The sequence below is a fragment of the Trachemys scripta genome, chromosome 7 (assembly GCF_013100865.1).
Source record: "Trachemys scripta elegans isolate TJP31775 chromosome 7, CAS_Tse_1.0, whole genome shotgun sequence".
NCBI classification, from domain to species: Eukaryota; Metazoa; Chordata; order Testudines; family Emydidae; genus Trachemys; species Trachemys scripta.
This window is the reverse complement of record NC_048304.1, coordinates 10,216,315-10,234,994: the sequence shown is the minus strand read 5'-3', so window position 1 is coordinate 10,234,994 and position 18,680 is coordinate 10,216,315. Positions and strand designations below refer to the sequence as shown.

General features: G+C 40.7%; 1 protein-coding gene across 11 annotated transcripts in view; it reads left to right on the top strand.

The window, feature by feature from the left end:
• Positions 1 to 18,680, top strand: part of FOXP1 (forkhead box P1) — a 518,592-nt gene that overhangs the window by 51,971 nt on the left and 447,941 nt on the right. For all 11 annotated transcript variants that reach the window (XM_034777591.1, XM_034777590.1, XM_034777582.1 and 8 more), the window contains one exon: positions 7,241 to 7,371. The gene's annotated coding sequence lies outside the window, so the exon portion shown is untranslated. The remainder of the gene's footprint in view (positions 1 to 7,240; positions 7,372 to 18,680) is intronic.

Here is an 18,680-nt window from a genome sequence, read left to right as displayed (position 1 = left end):
CTCTCTCTCTCTCTCTCTCTCTCTCTCTCTCTCTCTGATGGAGATAGAAAAATGAAATAACAGGTAGCTGCAGTAAAACCCACTGGATATAGGCTTCTTCTGCAGCATCCTGTAGACAAGGCTGTCAGATACAATATGTAGTAACTGAGTGGTAGGAGTGCTGATTTAACTTCAGTCTGCTGGGTGGACTGCACTGCGCCTTTTATGACCACTGTTGTGCTTTCAAAAATGAAGAGAAGCATAACTTCTTCCACTGGGTGAGGGGGAAAGAGTGTTCTCGAGAATTTCCTCTTTAACATGTCCCCTGTTGAAATGGTGAATTTATATACCTCACCATGCCTAAAGAGTGTGCATGCATGTCTCATTTTTAATGTATAAGAATCATTATATTTCAACAGAATTTTTCATCTCACCTCTCAGTGTTTATACAGCTAAGGCACTTTTTACTTTCCAACCCTCAACATCTGGAACTCAGGTTCTATTATTAAAAAAATAAGAGGTTAAAATCTGCATAAAATGCCAATATCTCCACACATGCCAGAATTTTTAGCTTATGTCTGGTATCCTTTAAAATCTCAGAAGTTTTAAGTAGTCGTAGATTGAGTAGCTGCCTTTTTCCACCATGTCTCTTATGGTAGCCATCTTGAAATCTTAGCCATTTGTTCAGTTAGACACCTTTCTAACTGAGGATAAAACTAAAATGAATAATCCAAATTAACAATGAAAAGGAGAGCAAGAAAAGTAGCTCATATGCAGAGCTTCATGCAATTACTGCCTTTGTGTTGCTGGGTTGTCTCATTGAAAGGATTATTGCTTTATGTTCATCATGGGCTTGATTTTTCAAAGGTTAGGGTCCTACTACTTCAGTTGTTCCTCTGGGTGCTGAGCGCACGTGGAAATCAGGCCCCATGTTTGTACAGCATTTAGGGCCAAATGTTTTGGGGGGAAAAATCTAGCTCCAAGCTCTTCAAAGTGCTTAGCACCCACAATTAGGGCTAAACTTGGAGGGGGAAAAATCGGCTCCCACTTGGCCACCTCAATAAGGGTAAGTGGTACCCATTGTGATACTCAATGCTAGATTTTCAAAAGAACCTAACATCCTATGTGCCACTCTTTTCGTGCCGACATGAGAACTAAGCATACTTGAAAATCTGTTTTGTGTTGCTGGTGCTGAGTGCTTCTGAAAATTCCGGTGAAGGTAGAGAAACTGTCCCTACCTCTGTCCTATTTTTATACTTTATATAGCATTTGCAAAAAAAAAAAAAAAGCGGGGGGGCGGGAAATCAGTTGAGTGAATTAAAGACGTGTGTATAGGGGAGGGAGGCAGTGGGCAAAATGAAGCGTGCTTCTTCCTATTACATGCCATAACCTGTTTTTAACACATAGGCACTCGGCCTTATGGGACCCAGAAATAATAGAAACATCTGTGCAAGCCACATGGCATGCTTCTGGTGATAGCCTCGGTTGTGAGGAACTCTGTTCTAATTGCAAATCAAAGCTATATGGATTATTCTTGAGTCGGCATCAAAAAGTTGAGGTAGATCCTAGCTGATTGCTCGGGGGTGCTGATGACAAATCTTCCGGCCTGTTGTAAAATTTCCTCTGGAAACAATCCATATAAGAATTGAAAGGCTGTTTTGAGCACTGTTGCCTAGATCAGCAATTTGTAAACAGAAAGCTGGTTAGCATTATATTAGTGCATGCATATCTTATGACTGTATTTAAAGAATCTAATGATTTATCAGGAAACTGAAGCACTGCAATCCAGTTGTGATGGAATATACCCAGGTTCACATCCTACACACTACTGTAATAAGCTTTGTACAAGATATGCCTTGTAAGGTATCCTTTGAAAACTCATAATTTGCTGGTCAGGACTGTCCTGGGTAAAATATGTGTGGCAACATTGTATGTGAAGTGATAAGATTCTCCTGTACGGTGTTATTAATATGTGTTCCAAACCCCACAGCTCTGGTCAAACAGAAGTCGGCAAATAGGTCTGTTCTAAACAAAGAAATGTGTGCTTGCCTTAATTTGCATTTAAGCTGTAAACAGAGTCATCAAGCAGGAAGGGAAAACAAAGGAAACTCAAACAGGTGGAAAAAAACACCGGGGAACATCCTTCCACGCAGACACTCATGGTTCTCAGTTTGAAATGTTTTTCAAGAGGGGGACTACAACTGTAAAAAGGAGGGACAAACATCCTAAGGGTCAGTCCCTATCTCTCCCTCCCCATTGCATTCTCTGCAACTGAAAAGACAAAGGAAATGGCCATCAGACTTGGGGTGGAGGGTGTGACCTGAAGAGTTCGGTCCGTAATCTTGCTGGGAGCATGTGGTGAGAAATTTTGCTTAAATCTAGTATGGTTTGTAAAGTTAGGTATCAGGAAATGTCTTGTCTTTATTTTTCTTGTAACCATTTTTGACTTTTGTGTCTCATTACTTGTACTCACCTAATCTGTTTTTGTAGTTAAAATAACAAAACACGTTTATTCTCTAATTCAGTTTGCTTAAATGAAGGTGTCTGGATAACTTTGTTTAGAATAACAAGCTAGTGTTTATTATTCCCTTAAAGGAATAACAGCCTTAATGTATTTGAACTATCCAGGAGATGGCTGGGCAGTGCAAAACAGTATATTTCTGGGGAAAGTCCCAGGGGTCACCCTGCAGTATTGAGGTCACCCTGCAGTATAGCCAAGGACGGTGGGAGCAAAGGTGTGGCTGGCAGGCTGCAGTTACACAAACTCCATGCTGGTGACTGTGTCTCCAGGTTGGAGACTATAACAGCAAAGCATTTCAAGACACCCCAGGTTACGGGACAGGGGTGACACAGGTCCCCCACTGGTCGGGATATCATACCAGTGTCCAGTATTAACAGGTATCAGTGCTGAATTAGTGGGGTTCTATTTTAATTTACACATTTATTAACTTGTTGAGAAACAAGCACTTTTTAAAATGCAAATAATATTCTCTTTATTTTGCTGCTGGATGGTGATGTTTGGTAAACAGCCTGATTGTTAGGCTTTGGCCTTGGGGAACTTGCAGCTGCTCCATCCATGTTCCCTCTAGACACTTGTGCAAAGTGGGGATTGCTGAAGGGGGAAGATAAACAAACAAGAAAATGGTGTAGATATTATCTCTGCTTGTAACCTGTTTGAATGCAGTAATTATTTGTAAGGACAGATCCCAGTTTTGGACTATGCATTTTACAGACACTGTATTGTTTTAAACCGATTCACAAGTCAGCAAGCTGGGTATTAATGATCAGGAATGCCTATATTTTAATATGTAAATAGGAAAGGGTGATGGTTTTAATCTTTTTTCCAATGGTACCCAGGGTGGTAATGACAGTTTTTAAATTCCAGTGACAACAGATTGTATATGGCACAATTAATGTTTCAACACTTCCAGTATCTTCTTTGAAATACTTTAATGTTTTAATTTATTGTACGTCTCTCTTAAGGCTGAGAGTGGGATATATTCACAGCTTAATTGGTGGAAAGATGATTTATTGTAATTTAAAACTGATTTTAAAAAAATTGCGTACACACATACACACTTTTATTTATTTGGAGGGATACATTGAAAATTGATACAAAATTGTGTGTGTGTGTGCGCGCGCGCATGGTGTGGCTGAGAGAAAAATCATTGGATAAAATAGTCTAATGCGGTTTCATTGCGGTTGATGCACTTTAACGGGTAATGGAGCATAAAAAGGATTAAAGTCCCACCTTTAATCGGGATATAGAAACTTAACGTCAAATATAGTTTCAGGCTTTTTTTGAGCAAAAGCTGATTTTAGTGAAAATCCAGCTGGGGTGGGGGAGATAAGATCGCGTGTGCACCAGGAGCTGCCACTGGAACATAACGAGAAGAGTCTTTTCCTCAGGAGCAATATTCTGAAAAGCAGGTGATCTGGTGGCTTTGCCACATATTCCAAACAGGAGGCAGGCATATACTGGTGGTGATTTTGATCACCCTGCTGTGCTAGCCATGGTTGCCCAGTTGTCTGTTTCTCCCACAAACACCATCCCAGACGGCTCCACAAGCATGGGGGTGAGAAGGGGCTCTCCCTGCTATCAGCCTTTTCCTCGTTCATATCCTTCCTTAAAGCTCCACTCTGCTGTGATGCGCACAGAATAGTGACTTCTGCTCGCCGCTGGGCAGATAGTTTGTTGCGATTTACTGTGACTGCTGCTGCTGATTGGCTTATAACATCTATGAATGGTGCACACATTCCAAAACATTCTGTGTGAAATCCTAGCCTCAGTGAAGTCACCGCTCATTGACTTCAGTGGGGGCAAGGATTACTGTTACATCCTCTCCCAACCTGTCATGCCTTTTTTCAGAAGGCAAGCTCTTTGAGCAGAGACTGTTTACTACGGGTGAGGTTTTCAAAAGTCTGCTTCATATGTTTGTGCAATACCTAGTGCTGAATGGTCCCAACCTGGTTGAGGCCTCTTGGAGTTATCACAGTGAAAACAATGAACAAGCATAATTACCTCCAGGGTTCTGGTCTGACTCCCAGCTTAATGTATGTGTGGGAGACCTTCTGAAATGACTTGCATTTTCTTCCAAAGCCCCAGCAAGAGCTTAATGTCTCTTGGGACATAAATTGTCACATTTTCAAAATGTGTTTAAAAATAAATTCTAAGCCTCTGAAGTTAATTTTTGGTAGGTTCAAGGTTGTGGCCAGTGCAGTGCACAATAATCCGAGGATCTTGGCCTGCGCACCATTTGACCAGTCCATTTTCACTGGTTCTGTTGTGTTCTCTTCTATATAGATTCCCATGCTCCTAAAGGAAAATAAAAATAGCCAGCCACTGTCCCAGATTTCAGGTCTTAGGTGGCAAATATGAGACACCTTGGATTCTGTCTCTAGATGTGGGCTCTGCAGTAGAGCGATGATCTGATGGTTAGGGCACTAGCCTAGAACTTGGGAGATAGGAGTTCAAGTCCCTGATCCACTCCAGGCTTCTTGTGACATTGGGCAGGTTACTTAGCAAACTTTCTATGCCTTGGTTCCCTGTCTGTATAATGGGGATAATAGCACTTTCCTGATTCAGAGGTGTTGGAGGGGATAAAATACACTGGAGGTTGTGAGATGCTCAACTATTACAGTAACAGGAGCCTGAGTGATCCTGCACAAACACAGTGCATGTAAGCTCTAGCTCAACTACAGACCTGTGAGTGTATCCAACAGGCTCAGTAATAAACCTAGCTTTCCTATGCATTTCTGAAATACTTCCTTAAGAAACCTTGAAAATATATATAAAAAAATATAGCTTGATCAAAGATTAAGGTCACTTTTGGCCTGCAGGTAATGCAGAGTATTTCTGAGTCTCTGTTTAGTGTAAGTGGTTGCGAACAAACTTTTGGGTTTACTCGTGTTCTCCAGAGCAATCTAGTAATAGGAGCTTTTCTGGACAGTGTAACACGTTTTCTGCTTCCATGCATTTTATATGAGAAATAGAAGCTCTAATACTTTTTGCAGCAGGGAAAGGAGAAATCCCTTTGGTTAGGGAAGTACCTTTTCTTTGTCCCATGATATTCCATTCAGGTATTGTCTGAGAGTTTTTATATCAGCGTGCCTCAGGAAAACTTGGTTTGGAGTGTAGTTGTAGCCTTGTTGGTCCCAAGATATTTGAGAAACAAAGAGTTTGAGGTAATGTTGTTTTTTTATTTATTTTTTTTATTGGACCAACTTCTGTTGGTGAAAGAGACAAGCTTTCGAGCTTACACAGAGCTCTTCAAGTTTGAGAGAAGAAAAATTTGGTAGCCTGCCAAAATAATTAAACACATGAATATTTGAAAGCTGGAGTCATGCTGCTGCCCAAGCAACATCCAATACTGCCCAGGGAATGCAGCTCTAGTGCAGAGGTCAAAGGTGGAAATGGATGACGATAGCCATGTCAGGTGGGCATGTCTCTGTGAGGCACTACATGCATCACATAAAGCAGAATTCCCCCTAGTCCATTCAGTCCCTCAGACCCCCTTCCTCTGGCTGGCAGATCAGTTCTGCTGTGTCTGATGTCACTCACCTAGTTTTACCGGTTGGACCCGTAAAGCTGTCACTCTCACTTGCCCAGGCCCTGATTCAGGAAAAATAATAATAGATTCATGCATTCCAAGGCCAGAAGGGATCATTGTGGTCATCTGATCTGACCTGTATAACACAGGCAATAGAATGTCCCCAAAATAATTCCTAGAGCAGATCTTTTTTTAGAAAAAGTCCAGCCTTGATTTAAAAATTGCCAGTGATGGAGAATCCGCCACAACCTATGATAAATTTGTTCCAAAGATTAACTGCCCGTACTGTTAACAATTTACACCTTATTTCTACATAGCATATAGGCGGGTGCTTAAGGTCCATTGAAGCCAATGGGATTTAAGCATGTGATTAATTCAGGACAGCAATTAATTACATGCATGAGACCCAGATAATGCTTCTCTTTGGACCAGGCTCCAGGACAGTAGGGTTTTACCCAGCCTGGATGAGACACTTTGTTAATGAAGAAGATCTAAAGTGGTTTCAAAGTAACTTTATTCTACACACTAACTAAACAGTCATTTTACTAATAAACAGCATCCTTAGAGCTAAGCCTAAACTCAAATATGTTACTATTAGCAGGGGGAGAAAAACAAATGTGTACTTTCTTAACTGCTGAAGTATCCCGTGTGCAAGTTTTACCTCTCCTCTTCCCTCCCTCCCCCCAGTATCAAACAGTTTTTTACATGTTTTTTTCCTTAGAAGAAAGATGATTGCTAAAGAGAGATTTTGTTTTGTTAAGGTTTTGTCAGGATGAAGTGAGCAAAGGGAGGATAAACATCTGACAAACTTACTGACCCTGTTTCATTTTGATAGTGCAGAAGTAGGTTAAAATCTCTTAAAGTCCTGAAACAGCACTCTGTTTTCTAACAGAGTATCTGCTAGGGTGTTGACTAATTTTGGTATTGAAAATGAACATAAACTTATAAATCAGCAGAGCAAATTAGATACTTGAAATAATAGCACCTTTTAAAAACGCTGCCTTCCTGCCTTAAGTTTCAATTTTATTTATAGCAAAAAAAAATCTTTATATGACAAAATAACATTTGATTTATTGCAAGAATATTTCAATAGGGGTTTTTCCCCACCTCCAGCATTTATACTTTCCTCTTTGTTTTCAAGTTCAGGGAAGTGGTGGGCTTGGGCTTAGTTCTAGCTAAGTGAAGTTTTAAAACATGTTTTTGTCTTTCAGTCAATCTCCTGAGAACCACTTTCTGAGTGATTCCAGCTTCCGAACATGGTTCCCATGGTAGGGGTTTTGATCCCTTGCCAGATTTGCCCTGAGCCATGAGTGAATATGTGTAATGCCCACAAGTAAAACTGGTGAGTCAACTAACCCAAGTCTGTAGTTGTTTTTTTCCCCCCGCTTGTTACTTGGTATGCTTTTGTTTTTTTAGTATTGTTTGTGCTTAAAAATATGTCACTAGTTTTCTGCTGTATATTATAATATAAGAATCTGATTTAATAATAGAAAAAAACTCCAAAGCTTACATGAAAATGCAAGATGTTATAGATGTTTGGTGGTGGGGTTGGCATTTTGTGGTATAAACAGGCATGGTCTAAGCAAGGCTTTGCAGGCACTGCACGTCACAATTAAATATGGATATGTAGAGGCCTTTTTCCATGGCATCGGTCTTGCTTTGCTTCCAAAGGAGCCACAACCAGAAAACAATTAGCTATCACTGTTTTGCCTTGCTTCTATCCCAGTGACAAAATGGTATCACTGGTACACACGAGAGCTGTCTTATCACATATGCCTGCCTTGTTAGCTTGGCATCCCGTAGCGCAAAGTTTCCCATTGTTCAAGGTGAAACCCTAGATACCAAGCTTGGTTTCTCTACTGATGTGCGTGATCCAGCCAAGTCAACTGGTGGGTGGGGGTGTGCCTGTTTCTCTATTAATGAAAGGTTGCCATTTGCCCCTGTTGTTGTCCATATGCAGTCCCCATTGTGACCCCTTACCTGTAGATGTGGAGTAATCCGGTTAGGCCCCTTTTGGGACTGGGCTGTCAGTTCCAATCTGTGAATTGGCTTGCAGTTGGTGCAGAAGGAGTATTGGAGCTAGTACTTTGAATTCCTCCCCGCAGCTCCACCAGCGTGCAGAGCAAAGTCACTAACAAACTGAGATCACTCACCTGGCACATCCCTTTTCTCTTTACTCCCGTCCCATGTCCCGCCTTTTACTTATGAACTGGGCGGGAGGGGGACAAAAAGTCAGGAAAACAGGAATCATTTTATTTGCAAGAAAATTAAAGGATATGAATAAGGAGGCTTTTAAAAGCAGGAAATATGAGTAATTAATTTGCATTGAAGATGGGGATATAAATTGTTTCTTGAAAATAAATTTGGGTTTCTGGCACATGTTTAATAATATCCCTCTGTGTATTTGGAAACCCATTTCAATTCAAAGATTATAAAAACACAGAAATTCACACATGAGTGAATTGTGTGTTTTTTTTTTTTTTTTTTTTTTTTTTTTTAAGGTTCTGTGCTTCTTTCCCTCCCCACCCCCCACAGAGGTAGCATAATTACCATGTCATTTAGCAAAGATTATAATAACTGCTCAATTTTTACCGACTGGTGTAGTAAACCGTTGAATAATCCCATATGGCATCTCAAAGTATGTGTGTGTGAGAGAGATTTCTACCAGTTCCTTCATATATGAATTACCAACCTTGCTAATGTGACTGAGATCCTAAAATGGGGAGCAATTCCAGATTTCTCCAGTGATGTCTAGCTGGGCAAGAAAATTCTCAGTGCTCCATAGCAAACTGGTCTTTTGACTTTAGTGATGGTGCTAGCTAATTAATTTAGTTTCCAATAAAGTAGGCATAGAAAACTTGTATAGGTATATGGAAGATATTCTTTCCCTTCGTAAAGCTCTCCTTCTGTATTTACTTAAATCTCCTATAATAACCATAAATATAGAATTTGTGGAGTCTGAGTCCTGCTGTGAAAGACTTTAATAAAGATCTAGGCCTCTCTGAGCATGGCATAGGCTAAGTGCAACAGCATATGCTATTATGATAACCCTGTGGCATTACCTGTAATGGGACTCTGTGTCTGTTCTTAGAAATAACACCCAGAAGAACGGAGAGACTTTAAAATGTATCCTTGAGAGAATAGGTTGAATTATGAAAGTGAAAACCTGTGGTTAACTAGTATCCCGAGTAGAGAAGAAGTGTTCTAGAGACCAGTTCTCTCAGTAGCTTCAGTATTAAAAAATTCAGGATGATTAATTCTCTCCAAACACTGGACTGAACAAAGAGAGGCATGTCCATATATCTTGTAAATCTGGCTGCTTTTAGTCCTCCTTTAAAATTTCGGGTCACACAATAGCCTTAAGATCTCTGAACAGAATCAGCTCCCTAAACACTTAAAAAAAAACAACAACCCTGCAAAATAACAACATAAAATGAGCCAGGCATTTCTGAGCAACCATTGGCAAGGAACAGTTTGCCAGAAATGGTGCTGACACACTTATTTTAAGCCTTATCTTTTTTCTAGCTTCTAGTTGCATCATTACATCAATGTATTATTAACACCTTTCCCAGAATTCTCTCTAAGGGTGGAAAGTTGCCTGGCTGGTGTAAGGGTGACTTGCTTTTTCCATCTTCCTGTTCATCAGCCGCTAGAGGACAGCTCTGAGGAGCAGTCCTTTCCCCTGTTGCAGTAAGATCCACCTTTAAATATTATTACTGCTTCCCCCCCCATTAAGCCTTCGTGATGATGTCAGGAATTCATTCACACCCTGTAGATTTTAGAACTTTCCAGCTTATTGAGTAACAAAATGTGATTCCTGCTAATTGTGTTGACTGAATACTTAGAGCCTTTGGAAGAAAAGAGTTCTTCTTTTTAAAGCCTAGCATCTACTTGTGTACTATTTTATGGCAGGCAAAGGTCATCTGGGGCAAGCAGCCAGAACAGTGAATTGCTTCACTGCAACGCGTAAGAAAATGAAACCAAAAGAGATGGTAAAGGTTTAAACAAATTGCTCATCGTTACCAATTTTTAAAGTCAAGAAATTGGTGCTGTATACGTTTTTTTTTAAATTGGAGATAACCATGCTTGCCCAATAAATTGACTTAAGAACAGAACAAATCAAAATAATGGTTTGGTGCTTAAAGTCTGGATTTTCAGCAAGATTTCGCACAGCTTCACCCATGCAGTTCAGTGGTCTGAACCCCAAGCTAATTGGAGAGTTATAAAACTGCTACTTTTCTTTTCAGCTACTTAGCGTCCTTTAGAGAGTTACTGTGTTTTATGAGCATTCCGAGCAGACCTCGCCGCCCCCACATGTAGGAAGGGGTGCTGTAATCTACATTACAGCTGCCATTATTCCAAAAGAGGAAGTCTAGATGGGACATCACTTGGTTCTTAGGCCTGGTCCACACTAACCCCCCACTTCGAACTAAGGTATGCAAATTCAGCTACGTTAATAATTCGAAGTACCTTAGTTCGAACTTACCGCGGGTCCAGACGCGGCAGGCAGGCTCCCCCGTCGATGCCGCGTACTCCTCTCGCCGAGCTGGAGTACTGGTGTCGACGGCGAGCACTTCTGGGATCGATCCGGGATTGATTTATTGCCTCTAGACAAGACGCAATAAATTGATCCCAGAAGAGCGATTGCTTACCGCCGGACCCGGAGGTAAGTGTAGACCTACCCTTAGTTATCTGTAGGGGTTTATGTTGTTTACAATGCTCCTTTGATGGCAGGGAAGCAAGGAATCATAGCTCTGTTTCTGGTCATATTCACACTAATGTATATATCAGGAGTACATTTACTGAAGTCACTGGAGTTGTATTAGCATATACCCATGGAACTGAGCTTGGGATTCAGCCCCAAGACCAGAAGTTCAACTTGGTTCTTTTGCATCAGAGTATGGGGGACAACTAGTCAGCTATTGGGCTAGGTCTTAACAGCAGATACTTCTAGGACAAAAGTACTGTCTCCCTTACTACTGTGAAACATCAGTGGCTTAAACACTTTGAGCAAAACAAACTTTCTAGCCAGGAAACTTTTCTACTTGGGGGGGAAAAAGTAATTTTAACAATTTAATATACTCCATAATATGTTTTATAAGCTGGTGTGGATGATCCTAAGTATTTTGGTCTTTTTCATAACACAATGAACCTAATATTGGTAAAAATACAGATCTTAGATGCCACCATAAAGAGAAGCTAGATTTAATAAACAGTTATGAATGTTGGCAGCTGCCTATCAGATTGTATAACATCGACTATAGCACACGAAGACAGTGTCAACTTACATTTTATCTCCGAAGTATTTTCAAAGCGTTTATTTTGCTTTCTCCTGAGTCCTTAACCTAATTTAAGTTATATAATTGCCTGAATATTTTTCCACAGAGCTAATTGGCTCATTGCCAGTGTGGAAACCATTGTCTGACTTGATGATGATCAGAAATTAACATGACATTTGCGTGGTGGTAATGAAATATTAGTAATGTAATTCATGACTGTAAGAAAGAGACCATCGTCCCCCACCTATGATCAGCAGGAGGGGCTCGGCGCATGATGAAGTGCTCCCAGCAGGCACCTCACAGCAGTGGCTAGCCAATCTCTATGTCAAATTTAGTTTTAAATTCTTCAGACAAAGCTGTAATGCTTACCAATTAATTACTACAAATGTCAATTAAAAATCTACCAAATAATATGGTAAAATTAAATTTCAATTAAAAAAATTACGTTTAACAAAGAAGATATAACATTATTTTAATGAATTCTGCTGAAGGTGACAGTTTATCTAAATATATTTATACTGTGTAGGTGGATCTAAATTCATTGGATAATGTTAACCATGTTACTTCATATACAAATTAGTTGTGAAAATTATTTCCACTGTGGCTATGTCCTGGAGGTGATGGGGCGTCAAGGGGCATTTCTCATCCTGAGAAGAAAGGGGAATTTTGAGCCTTTTAAGTACAGAAATCTTTTCACGCTTAAAATGAAAGATCTGTCGTAAACCTTCTTATTAGCTGAATTCATGGTATATCTCAGTGCTTTATATTTATAAAACTGAATATAGATTTTTGATAGTGGAATAGAACGAGACCTAACTTTGTTGTGACTGTATTTATTTTCTTACAATAGTTTCCCAGTTAAATCTGCTTTGATGTAGATGTTTTCCATTCTTCCTATGAGCCTGCTAACGGAATTATTTTATGCACACATCTGCCTGTGAAGGTAGTAGATTGTAAATGGTGAGAGGGTTTTAATTGTATGGCCCCTAGCAAAGACCCCAGTTCAGCAAGCTATGCAAGTATGTGCTTACATTTTAAGCACATGAGTAATTCCATAAATCAGTGGGATTACAAATGTTTAAAGGTAGGCGTATGCCAAAGTACCTTGCTGAATTGTGGCCAAAATGGAACTGGCAAAGTAAAACATGTACCATTATAAACTTTTGTATTTACTTACAGTATATATGACAAACTTTTAATAAAACAATAATGTATTAGAATCAGAATGTTTGTGTTTTTTGTGTTAATTTCATAACTGAAATTATATATCGGAAGTGACAAGATGTTTTATTCAACATAGAAAATCTGTTGTCTGCTAAAGGATGCAATACATAAAGTCCTTGGAATCTTGGGTTAAAATGCAAAGGTATTGAAAGCCTCTGCAGTCTGGAGGGTTCAGAGAGGCCTTCATTCTGATTGATGGAGAGTAGTCCCCACCCAAGCATAGAAGTCATGAAGGTATGGAGGCACACAATTGAGAGCTAATATTTATTCTCTGTCCTCATAATGCTAAATACCAGGGAGTAGCTTAGGACACTAGAGAAAGAAATCAGGTTTGTTAAATATACTAACCCTAGTCTGATTTATTTCCATCCGCTTTTATTACTTCCTCTTGGCACTGTCCTATCTGAAACGGCATATAGGGAACAGGACATAAAAGAAGACCAGTATTTTTGATTGTTTCAAACCAAAGCTGGAAAAATCCACCCTACAGTAGCAAATTAAATGCTTTCTCTTGCTAGGGTGGGGGCCTGAGGCATAAATCCTGCTGAAATTGAAGTATCTTTTTAAAAAATGAAATTCTAGGCCCCCCTGTGGCTGGGAAGAAAAGTTACCAAATATAAAGCAATGCTGTGTTCCTGAGTCTGCAGATAAGCTGCTCCAGTGGCTGTACTGCTGCTCAAGCTTTGCCAAGCGGTGGCTGAATGACACTGACAAGACTTGGTTTTATTTTTGCTGTATAGAAGTGCCTGTGAGCAGCATTGACAGCTGTAAATGGATCTCACGTCATGCGACTGCCTGATAAAGCTATAAACCGCTAAAGAGGGGGGCACTGGTGCTTCTCATGGGGGTGGGTGGGTCCAAGGAAATGGAGACCGTGGAAGGAATAATATAGCAGAAACATCATCTTCCCACCCCCTTCCAGCAGTCAAGGGGCTGGGCGAAAGTTAGAAGTGCAGACTCCTACTCGTTCATCAGCAGCCAGGAAGTTGTAAATGGGAGAGAAAACACAAAGCTATTTCTCTCTCCCAGCAGCTAGAGGGGGGAGTGGAGGTTCACAGTTACTGGATGCCTGTTGGCCAGACGCTGATACGGCAGCTGGGCTCTGAAGCTGGCTCTTCTCAAGGATCTGTCTTCCCTGAGGCTTTTTGCCTTCTTTTCTCAGTCCTGAGAATGTGCTTGTACCTTCAGGTTGACTTTCTTCTGGCACTTGTCGAACAGTACTGTATGTGGGTGCCCTGAGGAATGTGTAATCTTGGCGCTTTCCAGAGTGCCAGAAGCTGTAAGTTTTATATTCTCTCCAGGAATTCTACCTCCAATAGGAAAAGGATTTTCCCTCGTTCTATCAGTCAACTAAACATTTGAGACAAGAACATTCTTCATTTTCAGTTGGGCTCACGTCTGTCTAGTGGTTGCCCGGTATTAGGAAGATCAAGAAGCAGAGGCCTTTAGTAGCCTTATTAAATACCTTTGGTTCATGGAGGGATGAGCCCTTCTGATGTGCATTTGTTACAAGTTCTCTTTTGACCAGTGACGTTTTTTTTTAGTATAAGCCATGGCAGCTGCAGTGAATCTCAGGAAAACTAAACTGGGAGAGGGCATCAAAATAGACTTCTGCCATGACCGCCGACCTTTATTTATCAGGAAAATCCAAGTTTGCAACCAGTAAGCTGAGCCTTACAAATATACAGACTTCTTTTAGGAAAAAATCAGTGTCAACTGCAAAACCTTCCATTCTAAAGAGACAAAAATTATCCTATGTAGCCTATATTAATTCAGGTGTCCTTAAGAGATGGATAACTGCTCCCACCAGGACATTCACATGACAGAGAACCACCATGTCAGGTCAGAAGAGACAGAGGTCACTGTGAAAGAATTTATCCCTGTCTTCACATCGTACACACTATTGTAATCTTTGTACAAAGTATGTTATGTAAGGTATTAGTTGAAAACTCATAATTTGCTAGTCAGTATTGTCCTGATAAAAGTATGTGTGGCAATAGTGTGTGGAGTTAAGATTCCCCTGTACGATGTTATTAACACACTTTCTAAACCCCACAGCCTTGCCAAAGCAGAAGTTGGCAAACAGGTCTGATCTAAACAAAGGAATGTATGCTCTGCTTAACTTGCATTTAAGTAGTAAACAGAATCATCAAGCAGGAAGGGAAGACAAAGGAAGTTCAAACAGGTAGAAAAAAACAGTAGGGAACATCCTTCCATATAGACTTTCTCGTGGAAGTTTTTCAAGAGGGGGGTTGTAACTATAAAAAGAAGAGGCAAACATCCCAAGGGACCCCTCTTACGCTCCCTGCCCATCGCATTCATAGCACCTGAAAAGACAAAGGAAGCAGCTGTTGGACTCTGGGGGAGGGGTCTTGGCCTGAAGAGTTTGGTCAGACGGCTGTAAGCATGTGGTGAGAGAGCTTTGCTTTGAATCTAATATCGTTTCTTGAGTTAGGCACTAAAAAGCATTTTATCTTTCATTTTTCTTGTAACCATTTCTGACTTTTATGCCTCATTTTTTGTACTCACTTAAAATCTCTCTTTGTAGTTAATAAACTTGTTTTATTGTTTTATCTAATCCAGTGTGTTCAAGTTGAAGTGTCTGGGTAACTCCATTTACGGTAACAAGTTGTGTGCATATCTGGGCTTTGGAGCGGAGTCCGGAGCTGGAGCGCGGACCAGTAGGTTTTATGCCCGGAGCTGGTGCATATTATTCCCTTAAAGAAATAAAGGACTTAATGTACACCTCTACCCCGATATAACGCTGTGCTCAGGAGCCAAAAAATCTTACCGCGTTATAGGTGAAACCACGTTATATCGAACTTGCTTTGATCCGCCGGAGTGCGCAACCCCGCCCCCCCAGAGCACTGCTTTACCCTGTTATATTTGAATTCGTGTTATATTGGGTCGCGTTCTATGGAGTAGAGGTGTATTTGTACTTTCCAGGAGAGGGCTGGATAGTACAGTATATACGTTCCTGGGGAGAAATCTGAGACCAGGAGTGTGTTGGGGTCACTCTGTGGTAATTTTTTAAGGATGGTAAGAGCCTAGGTGTGGCTGGCTGGTTGCAGCACACACACAGACATAGCTGTGAGTGACTTGCCTGCTGGAGGGTGTTTCTGTGCAGCAAGGCTTGTAAAGGGCACCCCAGGTTACAGGGCAGGGTGATCCAGTTACTCATTGGTCTGGATTGTACCCTGATAATGTCAGTCATGCAATGGTAGAAAGGCAGCACACTTTGGTAGACGTAGTCATACCACGGCTTACGATACACAGACATGGGCCAAACAAATAAGGAATGTTTGACTCAGTGAGAAACTTCAGAAAGTTCTCTGAGCTGGTCATGGGCTACCCTCTTAGTAGAAGCTACTGGAAGTTTTGCTGTTGGCTTCAAGGAATGCAGGATAAGACCCTTAGTCCTAGCTCTGCTGCATGTGGTTCGAAAGGGGTCTGAAGGGTTCCTTCAGTAGGAAAACATGAGACTTAGGTCTCATTATACCATCACTCCGATAAAGCCCATTGCGGGACAATATGCAGATGAAATGCCTTTTATACTCCATTAATAATCTTTTCCAGCAGAGCTTTTTTGTTGTTGTTGTTTTTTTCATGATTTCAGTGCATGAACAAACTTAGCTGAGGACTGTTTGCCAGGAAAATTCCTGTTGTAGATAGTTATGGACAATGTCTGTTCAGCATGGTTGGGCAGTCATCAACTAGCTGAGGGTTTTTTTTAATGTAAAACAAAGCGGTAATGTCCAATGGATGTGGGCACTCTGCCAGCCCCTTTGGATGTGTCCGTTCAGTATTGCTTCCAAGGTCTGTTGTTCTAGGTCTTCATGGATTGAGCTCTCAGATCAAGATAAGTATATATCTTTGCCTAGACTTACTTATGAGGGGAAGACCCCTTGGAGAAGACTGCGACTGAGATACCCCTCAGCTTTTTTGATAACATGCTTCAGAGACACAGTGCAGTCCCTGAAGCATATTGGGTTCTTTTGGTATGAATGATGTACTTTGAGCCTGATTCTTTTCATGATGAAGTTAGTGGCAGATGTTTTTCTGTCTAGGCAGGTGTGACAGGTTGGATCACGGAAACCCTCTTGGGAGCTGCCACCTGGCATGCCAAGACTACTTCTACCCCTGCTTTCCCTGCCAGCTCAGGACTCCAGCACCCTGTTTTGCTGAGCCAGACACACCCGTCTGCTCCACCAAAGACCCCAGGGTCTGAATTACTTACCCCAAAGCTGCAGGTTTACCTGAAAGCAGCTAACAGAAGTGTTCCTGTCTTTAACACTCAGATGCCCAACTCCCAATGGGGTCTAAACCCAAATGAATCCGTTTTACCCTGTATAAAGCTTATACAGGGTAAACTCATAAATTGTTCACCCTCTATATAACACTGATAGAGAGAGATGCACAGTTGTTTGCTCCCCCAGGTATTAATAACTAACTAAATAGTTAACTAATATTTAAAAAATGATTTTATTAAATGCAGAAAGTAGGATTTAAGTGGTTCCAAGTAGTAACAGACAGAACAAAGTAAGTCACCAAGCAAAATAAAATAAAATGCGCAAATCTATGTCTAATCAAACTGAATACAGATAAGATCCTCACCAGTTCCAGAATGGTCCCTTTTACAGGCTAATCTCCTTTTAGCCTGGGTCCAGCAATCACTCACACCCCTTGCAGTCACTGTCCTTTGTTCCAATTTCTTTCAGGTATCCTGCGGGGGTGGAGACGCTCTTTCTTTAGCCAGCTGAAGACAAAATGGAAGGGTCTCCCAGGGGTTTAAATAGACTTTCTCTTGTGGGTGGAGACCCCCCCTCCTCACTCCTATGCAAAGTCTAGCTCCAAGATGGCGTTTGGGAGTCACCTGGGCAAGTCACATGTCCATGCATGATTCACAGTTTTTACAGGTAGCATCCATTGTTTACATGCTACCTTGAACGTCCTCAAGTAGAATTCTTATGTGGATTGGAGCATTCCAAGATCTATTGTCCTTTAATTGTTTCTTGATTAGGTACTTAATTTCAACATTGCTTTCTCCAGGAACTGACCAAATGGTCTACTAAGGTTATTTAGAAATCAAGCCACTACACAGCCAACATTCATAACGTCAAATACAAAAATGATACATGCATGCAAATAGGAGTAATACATTCAGTAGATCATAACGTTTACGGAGATATGCTACATGGCATATGTAGCATAAAACGCATTCTAAGCATATTTCCATAGAGCCGTATAGGAGGTACCATCACAGCAGGTACTTGCCTGGCCCCATAACTGAATGATCAAAGTGTCAGTGCCCAATTGACTTGAGAGGCAACAGGATCTGACCCTCTTGCAGTCAAAAATGATGTCTGAGGTCTTTGCTTTGTATTGTTACCACTGAAGCGCTGACAAAACCAATAACGCAACTGCTGCTGTTCTGAGGGAAAAAAATGACTAAAGCTGAAGAGGAGAAAACAAAATTTATGAATGAAAGAAACCGCAACCTCATTATTTTCCCCTTAAAAAAACATGTTGCCCTTCTATTTGTTTCCATGTGGAATTACTCTTTGGGCTAGGGAAGATTTTTCTTCAGGCTTACTTTAAATAATTTACAACAGTCCTGTTTAAGATCAAATCCTTAGGTCTTTACTCTGTATTTTTATATTTATATATATTAAAATAAAATAAAAAAATGCTGGCAAAATTCCCAATGAAATCAATAGGGACTTTTTTCCTGAGTAAGGAATGAATAAAGACTAATTCCTTTTGAGTTAGTTGGGAATGTAAATGCAGGAAAAAGCCTCAGTTGTGGCTTATAACCCCCCTTTCCTGTTGAATAATTTGTCATGTCAGACAATGTGATTGTTGATCTTTAATGCACTGGAAACACTCCTCCACACCGTGGCTCAGTGCACACCTGAAGTGTCTTCAGCCATCATAACACATGGGCTTTTGTACCTTTATCGCTTAGTTACTCACTTTTCGGAGACTTCAACAAAAACTCACGCACCGTTCAGTGAGTTAAAGACGGTGTCATTTGTAGAGATTTGGCCTTAACCTGGAATTTCCGTGTTTTTGTGGGTTTAAGTCAAACCTTAACATTACTTCTGTGTAATGTTTTTGTGGTTTAATGTTCTTAAGGTTTTTTTTACAG